Source organism: Ixodes scapularis, unplaced genomic scaffold, assembly GCF_016920785.2.
Source record: "Ixodes scapularis isolate PalLabHiFi unplaced genomic scaffold, ASM1692078v2 ptg001212l_1___fragment_1__unscaffolded, whole genome shotgun sequence".
In the NCBI taxonomy this organism is placed as follows: Eukaryota; Metazoa; Arthropoda; class Arachnida; order Ixodida; family Ixodidae; genus Ixodes; species Ixodes scapularis.
The window spans coordinates 672,995-690,393 of record NW_024610117.1 but is presented as its reverse complement, the minus strand read 5'-3'; positions in this window follow the sequence as shown (position 1 = coordinate 690,393).

Here is a 17,399-nt window from a genome sequence, read left to right as displayed (position 1 = left end):
GTGACGACTGTCACTGCTTAGCTGCAGAAGTAACACGCGACACAGACCGGGCGAAATTATACGTACCACGGCGCCCATGTCACAAATAACGAAGACGTCCGCGTTCAGCACCGTCACATACCTTCCGGCCGCCTCGAAGCGGCGGGGCACGGACAGCGATTGCCAGCGGTGGCGTTCAGATTTGTAGTACGACTTTAATAAACACAGAGGTAACAAACCATCACTTGCTCGGTCGTTGCCTGACCACTTCTTGCTTTATTTCACGGGAAAACGCCGACGGAATGCAGTGCAAAAAGGTAAACAATCACTGGCTGCAGAATGAATAGGCCTAACCTTGCGTCTGCCTCCGGCTTTTCTGTCGTTCCTTTTCTCGTTCTTCCTCTCGCGATCACAGAGTCAGCGCTTACTATTTGCCACGCTCCACATTCCCGGCTTTTTATCCCTGATCTACGCGAGGTAGAAGCGTTCGAGCCGTCACAATCCAGAGTAAACAACCGACGCACCCGAACAGATACGACTCCACGACCCGACCGGCCCGCCGATCTCTCCAACCTCGCCGCGCAGGCGCACCGCCGATTTAGACGGAAGTCACGTGGGCCGCTCTGTCAGCTTCCGGAGAAATCCGTGAAACCCCGCAGAGCAAGTTCGGCGGAGTTTGGGGCGCTCCGTGGAGCGGGCGCTGCCAGAGATCTACGAGCGGAAGATGACCAACTTGAGCCAGATCTGCGAGCGGAATATGCGCGCTCCAAATGGAGCGCTTTTGGAGCGCTCGAGATCTGCGAGCGGAATTCACCATTATATGTTTGTCCTGTGGATTAAAGTTTGTAGTTGCGTTTGAGACTTCGTCCGTGTCGTTCTGCGTTTTGCCCCTTGTCCGTATCCCCAGTCTCGGTTTTAGAAATATGCTAAATTTACACCAGCTAGCCTGCACCTTCACCATTGGTTCATTACTTGTAATCGATCACGTTTTGCAGTAATTTTGCAATCAATTGAATATTTTTTTAGTAAGTCATCAAAAGTTTAATCTGATTGCTTTTAAATGTACTAAAAATGCTTCTGGCCGTTACTATTTTATGTTGTCCTTTTTAATAACGCCCATGTTTTCTGCGAGGTCTTTACTAAGAAAGCCAATGAGGAAGTCTCCTATAGGAGGATGGTTCCCCAAAAGTGGTGGATTTGAGAAGATGAGTAGATTGTAATTTTGTGCTTCCAATAAATGTAATCAATTTCTAAGCAGTAGGAAAGACCAGGTTTCAATCCCAGGAAAAGAATGTTGCTAAAAAATTCTGAAGTCATAGAAAAGCAAGGGTCACTATTTCAAATAAGAGCCTATTACTTTTTTTCTTAAGTAGTCAAATATTCTAAGTAACAAAATTATGATAAAAAAAATCGTAATTTTAATCGAGTAGTTTCTCGAGGAACGTGCACCCGACTGAATACGACTTGCTGCCGACGGCCGTCTGCAGGCGATGTACGCTGAACTAAGTTCACTTTGCCATTGAAAGCATACCTGCGGACTAAACATGCCGGGCTGCAGACCAACTACGCCGACCCAAGTATGGCTCACCGTCGACGACCTCCTGCGTACTAAGTACGCTGGGGTTATCACTCGCAGCCGACAGACACGTGCTTCTCCCGGTGACTGTCAGCGGAAGTCGTACTTAATACTGCGGCTTGTGCCTTCTTTCATTTGCTCCTTGTGGCTCTGAGCAAAGGCGTCGGCTTGCGTATCGCATGGTACAGGGTTGGATTTTTACTGAGCCCCTTTGGAATATCGCCGGTTGCGACTAATTGTACCTGGTTATGTATGAATAACTTCTATATGTTTTGTCTCCTCGTGATTCGCCTGCTCTGGGCTAATGCATGTTTTATGTTATCTCTGCTTGCGTGTAAACCCTTAGCGAAAAACCGGGGCTCTTAGAGTATATTTTATATGCACTTCCAAAAGTATGCTTGATGCTCTAAATTGGCCGGTTTTTAGTATTCTTCTTACGCACTTCAAAAGTAGCATTTCGCCATACTTTTAGTATACTTCTAAGCATACCTGTAAGAGGCATTTTAGTATACTTCTTACGCACTTCAAAAGTAACATTTCACTATCCTTTTAGGATACATCTAAGCATACCTGTAAGAGGCAATTTAGTACGCTTCTTACGCACTTCTTCTAGTACACTTCTGAGCAGAATTTTAGTATGCTTTTATCCAGGCCTTTAGAACTATAAATTGTACCCCGGATTAAACGTGGAAGCAGGCTTTCAAATATAATCGGGGGTACACTTAATAGAACTTTTAAAGCATTTCACCAATTTATTCATGACCAATTACAGATAGGAAAAGTAGAAAATTATATTGATTTAGCAATGCAGTGGTTTGCACTCATCGAAACTGATATGCATTATGTTAAGGCTTTAATGTAGACGAGTTCAAAGTGATGACAAATTAAAGTAAGAAATTTTTATTAAACAAACATTTTTTTTCAATAGAATGAACACATGTTGCCTACAACAAACACACTTACGACGAAACAAAAAACGTAATACTTTTAGCGGCTTACAAATATCACAGATGCACTTAAAGCTTTATAAACAAGCTCTTATTAGAAGAAAAAAATAATTACAAACTATCATGCTGAAGAAAAACGAGTAAAAATAGTATTGCACCTGTTAATATAAAACCTAAAATATTTATCATCTACTATGACTGAAGTAACATCACCTACATGAGTGAAGTAAAATGAATGAAAAAAGTTAATGCACTTATTAAATAAAATCTAAAATATTAATCGCTAATCAGATTTAAGAGAAAAAAAGTCAATGCGCAAAATGAATGAAAATAAAAGCTAATTGGTTTTTCATTCAGCAGTTTTTTTCTGTGTTGGGGGCTTTCTTTTGAGTGTAGGAAGCATTGCTGCACTTCCTTTACAGGTATTCCTTCACGGACTTCCCAGCTTCCCCAAGGAATTTGGCAATAACAAAAGCTGAAAAGAGAAGAAAATTGAAAATTAAGAAACTTGCCTTAAGACTCCATATTTACTTAATACTACTTAATTATACTTCAGGTCCACATAATTTTAGAAAATTTCACAAAGAGAAACCAACAACAAAAAGTTAATCATCTAAATATATTGAGCACGGGGACCAATGACTATGTTTATTGGCAACTGTGAAATATTGCTGCTGTGAAATAATGTAAAACAAGGCATTTCGTCAATTTGCAATGCATTAAAGGGATCATGAAACAAGTTTACTGTGGAAACAGTCTGGAGCTCATTACTTTTATTTCTTTTACCTTATCACAAGTACGAGAAAACACACCATGATCCCTAAAAATGTCACGAGTGCACTGCGCACTCAGAAAGAAAAAAAAAGGTCCATTTTTCATCATGCAGCTTACGGTGGCCACAGGGACCACAGGGCTTGGCGCCAATAGTGGTCGAGTTTGCGAGTTGAGCAAGTATCTGTCCAATTTGAAGCTAAGGTTTTTATATAATTTAACATTCACTCATTTGGCCCCCAATTGATGTCACACGCACGTGACCTGGAAAGGACTCTAAAGGTTGAGGGGCCCCCCCAAGCTTGAGTCTATTATTTTTTTTAAATAAAACTAGTGCACTTTGGAAAAAATTGTTTTTTAATCTTCACTACACATGCGATGGTGAGATACTGCCGCACTTACTTCGCCAAAGTCTAAAGACTATTTCCTAACCCCTTTAAAAGCCTGCAAACATAACATTCTTTGTGGCAGGGACTCTCAGACTTTTTGACATCAGCGAGCAAAAATTTATTGTTATTGTTAGCCGAGGAGCCCCTTCCACTCTTGGCATTGTTGCAATTGAGTGTATGGCAATCGTGCATGAACGATTGAGTAAGTTCAGGTGGTGAGAGAACCCTTAGGATACTCTACTAGGAACCCTGTTCGAGAACCAGTGCCTCAGGATATTTGGCTAGAAAGTCGGAGATGGTATAGGCTAGACAATAATTTTAAACAGACAGATGACCACATTTTTTAATTTTGATTCTGACATCTATTTTATCTTATAATTATAGGGTTCACTGATGTAAAACCAACTGAGGCCATACTGTACCAAACAATTACTTTAAAAACAACTGAACAAGCTGAAGGTTTTGAAAGATTCAGCAGCCTAAAGCTGGGGTAAACAGCCAGCGGTCTCCAGAAAATTGTACACAAAAGTAAACAATACTAAAGTTTCGTTAAGTTTATTGGCTGATATACATCGACGATCAAAATTAAGCAGAAGGAACAACAGAGTGAATTATAATCTAGGCAAAAATTAAAGTATACTAGAAGTGGGGCACATTTTTGGACACCAGAGGTGTAGCGCAAGACGTAATGACTCAAAAAGACAAATACCCCCCCCCCCCAACATAAGCAAAAAAAAAAAAACATCCATGAGTACTGAGACACAAGTCCAATGGTGACCAGACAAAAGCTCACCGGACAAAAGCTCACCGAATAAAAGTTCACCCGTTTTTTTCACAGACCCACTCAATAGCTCACCCCCTCTTTTTTTTTGGCTACCCGGTGAATCACGAGCTGGGCCGAAGTGCGGACGCAATGTACATTGCACTATTTTTAGAAGAAGTGGAACCCCCTCCCATGCGACAGTGTCAACAGGTAGCCATAGCAGGCACAGAAGCAACGATTTGGGACCAAAATTTAGGTCACCAAACTGAGTGGAGCTGAAGCTGATAAGATCAATCTGGGTTGATCTGGTACACCGAGATCTACCAAGACTACTGGAGGCAGCTTGTACGGGAATGCATCAGCTTCTAACCAATCGATAAACTTGTTTCCACTCTAATCAACACACCATGTGCCTTTCAAATTTAATTCATTGTTGTGTTTTAGTGTCGCACGCATGCACCTAAGTTGTCTGCGCTCGTGTTAAGACCAACATGAAATTTTCACGTGGTGAGCTTTTGACCGGTGAGCTTCTGTCCGGTGAGCTTTTGTCCAAGATTTATGTCCAACATATGTCAAGAGTAGACTTAGTATTTGTTCCTGTTAAGTTTGATTGCAAAAGTGCCTTGCCATTTCTTCTTTACGGCAATTTACTCACCTATCAAGCCCCTAACTCCCTTTTTAGGAAGCTTACCCTTCATTGCCGACCCAAATATCATGACCGCGAATTCCTGAACGTAAATGGATGGCTGCTTCGTGTTGACATGCTTCAACTGCGCTTCAGGAAGCGCAATGTCTCCAAAGGTTATCTGAAACATAAAAATAGAACCAAATACGGTCATTAGATCCATATGAATGCCTTTAAGATGAGCGCATGTGCATGACTGGCTGTGACATGCTGGTGATAAGGAAGTGTTTGATGAAGAGAGCTAGCTAATAGTAAAGAGGGTAATAAGGCTAGTTCGAACATTTACTATATAGGGTCCACTGGTCAACCTAGTCATCATCACTTTGGCGCAAAGCATTTTTGTTTAATAGGGCGATTGATGCCTCACTTACACGCTCTTTTCCCTTTTCCCAAATTTCATGTGCTTCATGCAGTTCTCTGCTTGTATTGTTATTGTATCTGAGAGAATCTTAACATAATGCAATACCGCGGAACTGAGGCATCTGCTGCAGTGAATGGCGAGGTGGCCAGACAGGCTGGCTCGCGTGGCAGCCACGTGCTCACTGGCAGGGTCATTCACACATCTGTCCCATATACACTGCACCTCACAATATTGGTATCTGATATACAACGCCCAAGACACACCCAGCTATTTTATCCTTGTTTTTTATGCTACAAGGCTAAGACGGCGGCTTGGGCCTGTTGATTCTGTGGCAGAGCCAAGCCATCTTATTGTGTGCCAAAGACATCACAGTAATGCGGTACCGCTGACCGGCTTCCTTGAATTCTGTAACACTGAGGGTAAGTATGGTACCACACCTGATCTCGCATTGGGCCTCTCACGAGCAGGTTTGTTTATGCCTTAACTTTTTTTAACAGGCTTTTGGCGACCTGAATTATAAACATCAGCAGGTAGCTTGTTTCTGCATAAACAAACCCACTCGTGAGAGGTCCAATGCAAGACCAGCTGTGATACCATACCCTCAGTTTCACACAATTAAGGGGAGTCGGTCAGCGCTACCGCATTCCTGTGGTGTCCTTGGCATCCAATAAGAAGGCTCGGCTCTGCCACAGAATCAACAGCCCAGAGCAGCCGTCTGAGCCTTGCAGCATAAAACACAAGAATAAATTTCTGGAGTGTGACTGAGACATTGTGTGTCAGATACCACCATTGTGAGGAGCAGTGTATATTGGCCAAATGGGCATGCATGAATGAACGTGCCCGTGAGCACGTGACTGCCACGGCCTGTCTGGCCGCCTCGCCATTCACTACAGTAGATGCCCCTGTTTCTTGGTGTTGCACGATGTTAAGATTCTTGCCAGATACAATGACAAAACAAGCAGAGAACTGCATGAGGAATATGATATTTAGGAAAAAGGAAAAGAGTGTGTAAGTGAGGCCATCAATCGCACTATTAAACAGAAATGCTTCGCGCGCAGTGATGATGACTAGGCTGGCCGAAGGGGCCTATATAGTAAATTGTCTTTCCAAATAAACAACAGTTGCGAGTGTGTAAAGGCTAATAGTAATCAATATTATTGATTACTATTAGCTATATCCCCAACAGCCACCCAAGTGTCCCTTTAAGAGAACATGCAAATGGACCGTAGTATGTGCCTCCAACTATAATTACGCTTCTCCACTCTGTGATTGCAGTCTCAGGAAGTTCTGAATTGGCGATCTTGCAGCATGCAGCAGTCGACTGGGGAACTATTATCGAAGCTCAAGAAAACAGCCGCTGTCGAGCACATTCCAGGCTTGATCTGCGTCGTTTATTAAAGCAGTTCACTGTTTTTTTTTATTTTTAAAATGCTAGTCCTTAAAGGCAACGCCGAGAAATTTTTAACAAACTTCTACACTTTATGCGATCGAGCATGAAATGTGTCCCACAGTGGATACAGTAAAACCCCAATTATGCATGTCCGGTTTATGCACGACTGGACGAGTCACCAGAAACCTACTGATTTCTTTTGAAGTTCCAATGTGATGATCAAGATTGATTGGCACCTCTATTACACAATTTCTAGGTTACCTTCATAGTTGCATGAGGGTTCTAGCTTCTTCAGATTCCAGCAGATTATCAGCTTAAAGGCTATTCGGAAGTTCTGCATATCTTTGTCACATGAGGCTGAGCTCCGTAATTGTTTTTTTTGGATTATCCAATGTTCTCGCACAGTCTCCTGAAAGTCATATAATTGGGGCACCACTATATCCTCCAGCTTTGAAAACGCCTCAACCGATTGAATGCTGCGCGCCCTAAAGTGGCTGAATGAGAACATCCGCTGGCCGCATTTGTGGAGTGTGGCAGCATCACTCGGAAAATCATCGAAAGATAATGGTGAACCTAATACACTATTTCCATTCAGTTCCCAGAATTCATAAGGCGTGCGTAGAGGCAAGGAGGGATATATCTCAGTTGCAAAAATTGTTCCCTGGGTTCTAACAGTATTATATTTAGTTATGAAAATAATCAGCAGAAAGCAGTAAGGACATTGTTGGGATGGCCTAAGCTTGCATGAACAGACATATAAGCATCTAATTAAAAAAAGAACCCTTTAAAAAAAAAGGAAGGGTATGCTGAAACCTTGGAAACCACGAACAAAGCAAATCACTGAGATATAAGGACACGACAGAAACAAAGACAACACGAAACAATTCAGAAATGAAACCAACAATACAGTTAGCACTGTGTAAAGAACCATTACCTTTCTATGCCTTAACATTGCTAAGCTTCTTTCATAGATTACAATGCCTAACTCTTCACACATCCTGGTGGAATGTGGACACTTAGGCCTCACATTATAAGAGCAGTAAGTATAGGTATGGTTCTAATAGTTGAACCTCTCTAATAGGCACATTTGTTGCTAGAACTTATTGTTCGTTCACACTTCTAAAAAGCAGTCTTGCTGCCGACCGAATTTGGTCACCAAAAAATGAAAGCCGTTTACAACTCCCTATAACGCCGAATTTGAGCGCAGCTCTTGAGGAGGAGGAGGGAAGGGTACTGAAGGGGAGGGGGTCACTTGATCTCGGGGGTCACGTGACCTTGACGATGACGATCCGATGACGTCATCAGTGACGTCACTGATGACGTCATCAGTGATGAGGACGATGACGATGCGGATGCCAGTGACGTCACTGATGACGTCATCAGTGATGATGACGATGACGATGCGGATGACGATGATGGCGTGATCGGCTTCGATGGCGTCAGTGATGACGTCATCAGTGACGTCTCTGATGACGTCAACAGTAATGATGACGATGACGATGAGGATGCCGATGACGTCACCAGGTTGCATGCAACTTGGATTGCATGCAAGAGGTTGCATACAACTCGGTGTACGACAGCTGTATGCAACAGGTTGCATGCAACCCAGGATGCATGCCAGTTGCATTTAACAGGTTGCATGCAACGTGTTGCATGCAACTCGCGAAGGAATTCGAGGTCCTCCCGAAGGAACCCGAGGTATTCCCCAGGTCCTCCCGAAGGAACCCGAAGTCCTCCCGAAGTCCTACCGAAGAAACCCGAGGTCCTCCCGAAGTAATATGAGCTCCTCCCGAAGGACCTCGGGTTCCTTCGGGACGACCTCGGGTTCCTTCGGGAGGACCTCGGGTCCCTTCGGAAAAATTTACCCATAATGCACCGCGCGCTTACGCCGACGGTGACGGCGACGGCGACGGGGACGCCACTCAAGCCGGAAACGGGCGCCTAAGAGCTGCGCTCTAACAAAGACCGAACTGTTCAGGCTTAGCAGAATGGACAATTGGGCGAGTTGGTAGAGTTCATTATTACTTACAGTGCGACTAGGACAAAGACAGACAGAGGAGAAAACACAGACCAAGCGCTTAACGAGCAACTGATTCGATTGAAAAGGAAATACATATGATGCTGCTGCTGCTCGTGCAGGCATGCCCCTCCATGGCCCTGGCGCTTCTTCTTTCACTCAACACGATACCAGCCGAGTTATCCGAGATCCAAAAAGCCGATCTCGCTCTTCTTTAAAGTCACTGTGGGCTGGCTCACACACAAGGATCCGTTTTGTGTTATGTGGTACGTCTGCATCATTTCTCGGGGTAGTTTGTGGTTGTGTCGGAACATCACTGTCGTGTTGTTCAAAAGGGGTTGGCATCCGCAATCCCGGCAATGTACTGTGAGATGTGTGTGAGCGGTTCCTTTCATAGAACTGTGGTGTTTTCGTAGTCTTATGTTGAGGCAACGCCCAGTTTGTCCTATGTAGGCCCGCCGGCAGGAAAACGAAATCTTGTAGACCACACCTTTTATGGAGACGACAAACTGCATTCCGTGTTCGATGCTGCAGCGGCTGAGATGTAGGATCGTCATTTCTCGCACGTTTGTTGACTGTCGAGCACACAGCGCTGAGCTTGAGGCGGGCGGAAAAAACAACATTCACATTGCATCTCGTGGCAACTTTCTTGAGTCCGTGGGAAAGACGGTGGATGAACGCTATGACTGAAGTTTTCTTTTTCTCTTTCTGCTCGAGGTCACGTTGCCTGGAGTGCAGTTCGCAAGACGCAATCTTTTGCAGTAGGCCAGGAACCAAAACACAGAATTTAAACGACGGTTGAAAGGGCTAAATATTCGCGGTAAAATATGCCAGTGCGATCCTAATAGTGATACTGTGTTTGAATACTCTAAATTTCCTTTCACGCATTTGTGTTTGACTACGACTGATTGAGAAAAGACCGGTTTTTGAGCCTTGTGCGAGTGCGTACGGCTGGCTCCGCAGCGGCGCCTCCGGTCGTAAGCCGTCGCAGGAGGCTTAAAAACGGGTCATGTCTCAGTGGGTCGTACTCGGTTTCAAGTGTGCGATCATTGTTTTAGAGCGCAGCTCTTAGGCGCCCGTTTCCGGCTTGAGCGGCGTCGCCGTCGCCGTCGCCGTGGGCGAAACCGCGCGTTGCATTAAGGGACGTTTTCCGCAATGACGTGACATGGGACGTCACCAGATTCACGAGTGACGTCGCAGCGCGCCTAAGTTTTGCTGGACGTTGTTTTGCTAAATTTAGCGGGGAACTTTTTTTTGCTAAAATTAGCGAGCACTTCGTCCACTAAATTCCGGGGAGAAATTTCCCAGCTAAATTCAGGGGGCGGAGTTACCGGGACATTTTTTCATAATTGTATGTAATGGCGAATTAGAGCTGCGCTCTAATTCGCAATTACATATAATTGTGAACGTCTTTCATTTTTTCTTACAGTGAACTCTAGCAGCGTCAAAAATAAAAAAAAAGTTGATCGTACTTTTTTTTTATTAAAACAACAAATGCGGCGTCAGTATTGGTACTGAATTATGACTATGTGGTTCTATAAGCAACTAAAACACAATTTCAGAGGTGGGGTGTTGTTTTTGCTCGTTTTGAAACATTTACAATGCACAAATTTTGAATACAGAGACTCTGGGTGCGAATCCATGTCATGCAAGATAAAGCTTCAAAATATTAAAATTTTTGAAAATAGGCTTAATTTATAAACCATCAGGTAACAATTCAGTATATCTCCTTTTATGTCTTCCCGATACATTAAATTCGCTTACGCCCGATAACTTATTCTTGGTGGTTATTTCACTCTTCAGGGATGTCGAATGGGTCAACAACCTACCGCGATTGAAAATCATTTGTCGCTATAAAACTTTCAACGAACTTGTATACGCGTATGGGCTACAGTGGTTTTGTCGCATCCAACAAGGTATGGAGCGACAAGTGAATATATTTTAGCTATTTTTTTTTACAAACTACCCGTCTACTCGCTGCTATGCCATGACAACACTGGGTAGCAGTGACCGCAAAGTTGTTGATACAAATGTCACATGTCACCGCGCTATCACCAAAACGCCGTGCCCCCAAGAAGTATACTTTCTCTATCGAAGAAACAGTGACAGCTGGTCATTCCACCAGCTAGCTAATCTGCCCGATTATGAATGTTCCTGAACGACGCGTGATATTGAGGAATTATGGTATCTGTTCAAAGGAGAACTTACTCTGCCTATCGCGCAATATATTCCTCGTAGGATATCCGAAAAAAGCATAACGGATAGACTATGGATGAACAGGGATTTGCGACGTTCTCTTAATAGAAAGAAAATATTTATTTTTAAAATAAAACAAAAGCAAAAAAAAAGAAGACGAGGAACCCGGTTGTATAAGGTGAACTTCAATCTCTTAAAGATTTTTTAAGGCTAAAGTTAAAGAGGCGAGGCGACGCGCTCTTTCGAAATTAGGGCCAGTCCTGCGAAGTAATCCAAAATAACTATGGGAACTTGCTAGGTGTTCCAGCAATTCTTGGCAATCATAAGTTAGCTTCTCACACTTCTTAGGGGCAGTTTGCTTTCACGGCATTTTTCAATCTGTACGTTCTAAGAGAACAAAGTTTGTTCTATAGTAATCTTTTGAGGCAAATCTTAACGCAACGACCGCGTTTGTTTAAGAAGATAATGCAGTATGGTCATTAACATCTTCGTAATATGAGACCTTATTTAGCCACATTGCATGATGTCGCACGAAACTATATCCGAAAAATATGTGCTTCTGCGATTACTCCCTTCCTAGTCCTCTTTAACAAGTTACTAAAGTTACTATTTTCTGACAGGCTGCCATTGGGAATGAAAAACGACAAATGTGCCCATTCATGAAGCTCGCCTGAAGATCCTCCTTTTTAATTATTCGCACATCCTCTTAACTTGTGTGTCCTAAATTACTTGAACACATCATATATATAAATATTGTCACTAATCTTGAGTCCCATCATAATTTTCACGGTTTCAGCACGGTATTCGGTTTGGTTAGTCGTGAATCACTCATTTGATCTAATCTTTACATGACCTGTTCTTACACTCACAGACACAAATTTCAAGTTGATCGCTTCCTCCTATTTTTTCCAAAAGTGTTCAATAAGCTATAAGATACACTTCTCGTGCAGGAACTGTCACTCTTAGGCCTATATGAACATTTGCTTTAAAGGATAAAGGATTACCTAACAAATCGGACACAATGTGTAGTTATTAATGGTCAAACTTCTGCACATGGTGCTGTAACCTCGGCCGTCCCGCAGGGTTCCGTATTTGGGTCACTATTTTTTTTTTTAATATATATATATGTGATAAAACTCAGAACTTAACATGTATCATACATCTCTACGCAGGTTGTTGTGGTAATTATAAAAATGTGAAAAACAAAAATTATTCTTCTACTTCACTTAGACCACGAAAATTACTGACATCGTGTGGCAGATGGGAAATGTTTCTAAATATTAATAGATCCTTAAGAAAGCAAACCATTCTTATCGAAATGTGAGCTTGTCGGTGTTTCCCTGAAGAACGCTATTGATCTTAAATATCTGAGTGTTTGTTTTAACAAGGATCTCTCCTAGGCTAAACAGATAGAAACAATAACAATTAAGGCCAACCGCGTTTGAAACTTTATCAAACGCAATTCGAGAGAGGTCCCAGCAAGCCTAAAGGAATTGTTATAGACGACCAACGTCACCTCAATACTAAAGCATGGTTGCCGGTGTGGGCCCGTATTTTTAAAATCAAATATGGAAGCTAGAACGTGTGCAAAATCGCGCCGCTCTGTTTGTAGGAAAAAAATACAAATACCTTTCTAGCATAACGAATTTGATGCAACAACTAACCTGCAAAGTTACTTGATTTATAGAGAAAAATTCTTCGAATTAAATTTTTAGAAATATTGTTTAAAGCAAGGGGTATTAGGAAAAAAATGTTTGTATACTTTGATTATATCTCATCAAGAGTTGACTATCTGCTAAAAATTCAAAACATTAGGTGCAGAGCAGAAATGTTTACGAATTATTTATTTTTTTCTAATCACGTGGAGCAGTTGTGCTCTAAGGCCAGCGGCATGTGGCATTTTTTTGGATCGGAATTTTAGAAACGTTTCAGCTCAAATGAAAGAAACCCTCCATCTTTATTGCGTCCTCCCAATTCTGGAGTATGCCTGTATTATTTTGGACCCGCACACGCAAATATGTATAAGCCAAATTTAAAAAAAATTTGGGTGGGGCTGCGAGATACGTTCGAAATAACTATAATATTCGCAATATTTTTTCTTAATGAAAACTCCAGCTGGGATGTGACCTTTACAACCAAGACGAAATTGCCCCCTCTCAAGTTTATGCATATTTTATGTTACGGTAGCATCGGGATAGATTAATGAATATACCTATTGGCACCTCATTATGGTTTTCTTCGGACCAGCAATAAAAAAAAACCGAGAATTTTGCACAGGTACTTTTTTCTCCCAACAATTAGTGACTACAACGTGCTGCCCGACTCACTGGTAGAGCTTCCTAACGCTCAATTTTTTTCAATAAAATCATGTTATTTCAGTTTGTTTTGACGGTTTACATTGTTCAGCCTGTGCTTGCTGTTGATAAAATTCTCATATTGTTTGTAGTAGATATCGGCATGTTTCTCCTGCATCATTTGTAATTTTCTGGTGTTTCGTCCGAAATATATTCGCTTTTGTATAATTATATCCGTCTTCCCAGCGCTAATGCCCCTTGGGCGTTGTAAATACGAAACAGATAAATAAGTAAAATCAAGTAGGTACTGGAGTGATCTTCCACAACACGTCGTCATTGCAACTTCCGGTCCCATGTTTTCTTCCTTGGTATTAAACACTAATTTGATATTAGTTGTCAGAGATTTTGTGTACTGCAGCTTTGTGTCGTGATATTTGTGTAATATCACAACACGGAGCTGTTGTGTCTGTAATATGTGATATTGTGTTAGGGACAACCGGAAGAGTGTTTAGAGCAGCGAGCGCTTCCTTTTCGAATTGGCTCGCGCCGTACCACAGTAGGCGAACCTAAGCATTGTGACATCATCTGCTAAATTAGAAAACAAAATGGACCGAAACCAAGGTATATTGGTTATAGAATTTACATAAAGGTATCATCTACTATTCATAGAGATGGAAGCAACTGCTTCATTTTAAAGCGCGGAACCTTTAGTCCTGAAGAGTAATCGTTTCTTTGAAGTGTCGTGTATATGCGATCTACCCAGGGTATTGTGCCCACAGAGATATTACTGCCTGGAGACGATAGATGCATACATAAAGAGCATTGAATCCGCGCAAAGAAGCCAAGGCCACTAGGTACCTGTGTTGCTTGCATGTCATTAATTTATGATATTAGAAATAAATGAATTATATTCCTCGCATATGCGTCGTAGAAAGTCATTCTTTCCTACCGGTTTTTTTCATCTGAGTGGAGAACGTATTTTAGACTTTTCAGCGGGGTAGGGAATTTCATTCCTTTCATATCAGTCACCGGATGCATCAATTTCACGTCATTACTGCACACCCCAGATGTCGTTTAAAGTGGGCTCTTTTATATTTTTAAACTGCATTTTACGCCGGTTCTTGAAAGCATTGAACATTGTTGCTTCCTTAAATGTGCGTGTTTTTAGCTAATCCCAATAACTTAGCCCGTTCTGTTTTTTAGCGCATTTCCTGAGAATCGGCCACCTTTGTCATTTGGCGTTTTGGAACCAGTGGTGGGTCTGATATTGCTGTATGTCAACTTTATATCTATTTATTTGTTGTCCGTATACATCAGTCAACATTTTTTTTGACGTAACCACAAAGGCTTCAAATAAAAATAAATGATGTATATATTTTTGATACCATTAACCGTCTGCTTGCTGATGCCAATTTGGAACTCTCAGCTGCCACCCTAGCTCGGCAATAGAAATATGACTTGAGGTCACAGTAAAAATAAGTAGAGTAATTGCCTTTACATCAAATATTTTAACCCTAAAATCTTTCTGCTTTTCTGCTTGAGAGAAAGAGAGACACACATATTATAAACTTAAAATCAACATTACTGTGATCTGTGAATTCAACTTTGATCAACTCAAAAAAAGATTTTTTTTTTCAGTAAACCACTGACAGTGTCGAACTCAACTTTAGGTCGGATTTGGGTAAAGTTTTAAAAAAATTATAAGGATGCGCATAATACAACTAACGTTGACGGCATCTCGCTCGACTTGCAAAGGGGTGGGTACTAATCTGGGAGTATGTCATGTTACTTTATTGTCCAGATTCGACATTCTAATTACAACACTGGGAACTGAAATCCATGTAATTAACTCGCTATTCGATCAACACGCATCTAGTGACTGGAGTTGCAAGAATATATGACCGTCACTGTCAATACCAGCGTAATGAAAGCGCGTGAAATGCTGAGAGCACTTTCCGCGCCGCACAACAGAAGGGCCGAATTCCAGCGCCACCTCGCGGATGCCTCTATTCGAATGTGCGTTCTGGGGGACATTGCGGTGGAGTGGTCGGAAGTATTGAGAAGGTGGTGGCGCTGCCAGAGGAAAAAAATATTTTAATTTCAAAAGTATTACAAAAAAAAATTCTTACTCAAAACTAAGGTCGGAATTAACGCGCCGTTTTCCAAAGGCTTAAAATGCGGATGTTAAGGCGAAGAGTTTGAATAAATATTCACACCAGTAGGATGGTTCAGAAAAAAAGGAACACTTTTCGGGAGAAAACTACAAGCTAGGGAGGACATCCGGAATATAAACATGTACTTTCGGTTAAACCTCTTGCTGAGGGCCATCGAAAACAGCTAAACCAGTCAATTGTGCTAGAAAATCAGCCATGCGTGAATTGCAGGGAGGTGGGTGAGAGGAGGCGCTAGGAATTTAAACATGTAAGAAAAAAACACAAACGAAAACGCGTGTACCGCTGTGTCTGGCAGTCTGTTCCTGAAAGGAATTATTTGTGTTCTCGACCACCCTGTTGGTGCAATTTTTGCCTTTTTCTGAATCGCCCAGCTAATAGTTGCCATCAAGAAGTATGCTAGATTACTTAACCTTTTGGCTGAAAAAGTAGTGGAAGCCGCAGGATGTACGGGCCGAATCATTTATCTGAGTTTTATGAACCGATCGCGCTCTCTGCTTGCCTCTTTGCGCGAATAGCTTGCGTACGTGAATCAACAACGAGGGTTTGGCACGAAAACGCGAAATGGATTAAATTGCGTACAGCGGCTGATATGCGGTCGACGGCACGGCGTAATTTAGGACGCAGGAACGCTAGTTATCGCCAAAGCGCTAATTGCTACGTGGACGTGGGCACGCCGCAAGATGATTTCGGAAGTACGACCCTTCCTTTGTCAATGAGAGCCCGGTAAACAATCATATTATTTAACGCGTTCGTTTTTGTGGCTTGCACAATCTGCGCAGCCGACTAAAGGTGCATTTTTGCACAAGAGATTATTACTGCCATTGCTGCAGTCTCGAGTGTTATTTGCAATAAAAAAAAAAAAAAAATTACAACGAGTCTCTTGTTACATGTAGGCCAATTTGAAAACTTTACTTTTCAGTTTAGTTTCTTACATCTGCCTTCATACTATGTATGTATATCTGCTGCTGTGTCGGCAGGCTGGCGTCGTACAGAGCACGCCAACGGCGGCAGCCCTACACCTTCATTGGCCTCGTCGCTCCAGTTTGACATGCCTCGCGTCCGCGCAAGCGGGAAAAGAATAAAAACAACCGGATCTCCACGTGGGGAGTGATGCAGATTGGGGCGAAGCTCTGGTGGTGCTTGTCTGCGTAGACGCTGAGCCGCGGCACGCCGAGCCTTTCGTTCGTTTTCATCCAACTCACACTACGGTCAAATGCTCAGATGCGTATATAACCACGTTCCATACCCCACATTCTCTTTTTGACACCAAACAACCGCATCTCCACGTGGGGAATGATGTATATTGGGGCGAAGCTCTGGTGGTGCTTGTCGGCGTAGACGCTGAGCCGCAGCATGCCGAGCCTTTCGTTCGTTTTCATTCATGTCACGCAGCGGTCAAATGCTCAGATGCGTATATAACTACTTTCCATACCACATATTCTCTTTCTGACATGGATGAAAACAAACTCAACATCATTCACAACGTGGAGATACGGTTGTTTTTTGTTTTGTTTTTTTGCCCTCACGAGCACGTGAGCGCGTGAGCTCACGAACAGGAGCACGTGCACCCGACGGCGGACAGACATACGGACATGGCTAGCCGTTAAGGAGCTTCGCCCCTAAAAGAAGCACCATGTGGGTCACGTTAAAGGTTGTTTACACCGGCGTCCTGCTTCGAGAGTGGAGCGAATCGTAGACGAGCAAGAACGATACACTGCTGCTTTTAGAACTTGAAGATATTAACTGCCGTCCATACCCAATATCGAGTCAGCGTGCACAGACTCCCAAAGACAATGTTTCTGCATTTATAACGGGACTTTCTCTCTATGTACTCTGAGGGGGTCACAGGAGACTATC